This window comes from Dioscorea cayenensis, unplaced genomic scaffold (assembly GCF_009730915.1).
Source record: "Dioscorea cayenensis subsp. rotundata cultivar TDr96_F1 unplaced genomic scaffold, TDr96_F1_v2_PseudoChromosome.rev07_lg8_w22 25.fasta BLBR01000252.1, whole genome shotgun sequence".
Taxonomy (NCBI): domain Eukaryota; kingdom Viridiplantae; phylum Streptophyta; class Magnoliopsida; order Dioscoreales; family Dioscoreaceae; genus Dioscorea; species Dioscorea cayenensis.
In genome coordinates this window covers 329-2034 of record NW_024086643.1, presented here as the reverse complement: position 1 = coordinate 2034, position 1706 = coordinate 329, and the positions used below count along the sequence as shown (strand labels likewise).

Here is a 1706-nt window from a genome sequence, read left to right as displayed (position 1 = left end):
TTGGTCCGCTAGTTGCAAAGTCATCCGAGTAGTCCTAGGCTCGCCCAAGCCTAGCTTTTGAAAGAAGGTGTATGCCATGACGTTGATACTAGCCCCTGAGTCCGCCAATGTCATTTCCTCACCAAGATTGCCAATATTACACCGAATGATGAAGCTTCCTGGGTCTTTCTTCTTGTTCGGCATGTTCTTTTGCAATACCGCCGAGCAGGAAGCATCTAGAATCACTGAAGCACTTTCCTCCAACTTCCTCTTGTTAGTCAACAAGTTTTTTAAGAACTTCGCATACTTAGGCATTTGGGCCAATGCCTCAACAAAAGGAATATTGATATGGAGTTGCTTGAACAAACTCAGGAACTTCTTGTACTGTTTATCCCCTTGGTCATTTTTCAATCTAGAGGGATAAGGGATTCTTGGCTTGAAAGGTGAGGATGCCACCTCTTTATCTTTGCTTGTCCCCTCTTCCACCTCTATAACCTCGGGTGCGTGTTCTTTTGGCTTCTCACTCGGAAGCCTACCTTCAACCTCACTACCACTTCTCAAAGTGATGGCCTTCACATGCACTCTAGGGTTGGTCTCTGTATTGTTTGGTAAGCTTCCATGTGGCCTTTCGGAGAGAGACTTCGCAATTTGCCCCACTTGATTTTCAAGATTATGCAAAGAGGTGGTGTGGTTGCGAAGTGTAGACTCAACTGATTCAAACATTGTATTTGCAGATTGTAGGAATCTAGTCAAGTGCTTCTCTAGGTCACTCATTCAGGTTTCCAAACCTGAGACTCTGTTTTCCACTTGAGGGCTTGTTGTTGTTGTTGGAAACCCGGTGGCCCCATGGCCTTTTGTGGACCCTGGTTACTCCATAAAAAATTGGGATGATTTTTCCAACCCGGATTGTAGGTATTGCTATATGGGTTTCCTTGAGGTCTCATGCCATTACCTACAAAATCAACATTCTCCACTGAAGAAACATCACCAATAGAGATTGGGCAATCGGAGGGAGCATGTCCTCCACCACACCTAGTGCAATTAGTCATGGCCACCACTCTATTTGAAGTTAGAAGATCTAACTTCTTACTCAAATTTTCCACTTGGGCTGCCAATGAAGTTACCGCATCTATTTCATGAAGACTGGCCACCTTTTTCTTCTCCCTAGCATTCCATTGGTAACTATTTAACCCCATTTCTTCAATCAACTGACGGGCCTCATCGGGGGTCTTGCTACCTAAGGTACCTCCTGATGCAGTATCTAAGAGTTGTCTTGTACTCGGGTTCAAACCATTGTAAAAGGTTTGAACAATCATCCACTCCGGGAATCCGTGTTGCTAGCACTTCCTCAAGAGCTCCTTGAACCTTTCCCATGTCTTAAATAGAGACTCCAATTCCAACTGAACAAAGAATGAGATCTCGTTCCTAAGCTTTGCTGATTTTTCGAGAGGAAAATAACGGGTTAGAAAAGCTTCCACCATCTCCTACCACGTGGTAATTGACGCTCTAGGTAACGAGTGTAGCCACTGCTTCGCTCTCCCCTTTAGGGAAAATGGGAAGGCTCTCAATTTGATGGCATCATCCGATCACTCCCCATTTATCTTCAGTATATCACACACTTCAAGAAAGCTCTCTATGTATTTGTTTGGATCCTCATCGGCCAAACCGTTAAAAGCTGTCTGGATTCTTTTGCAACATGTGGATGAATGTCGGCTTGACTCAAAGTT

The 1706-nt window shown here is 44.4% G+C and overlaps 1 non-coding gene across 1 annotated transcript; it reads left to right on the top strand.

Moving 5' to 3' along the window:
- Positions 1–1305: 1305 nt before the first annotated feature.
- On the top strand, positions 1306–1412 carry LOC120253930. The gene has a single exon (XR_005534466.1). It is a non-coding gene; the product is annotated as a small nucleolar RNA R71 (small nucleolar RNA).
- The last annotated feature ends 294 nt before the right edge of the window (positions 1413–1706 follow it).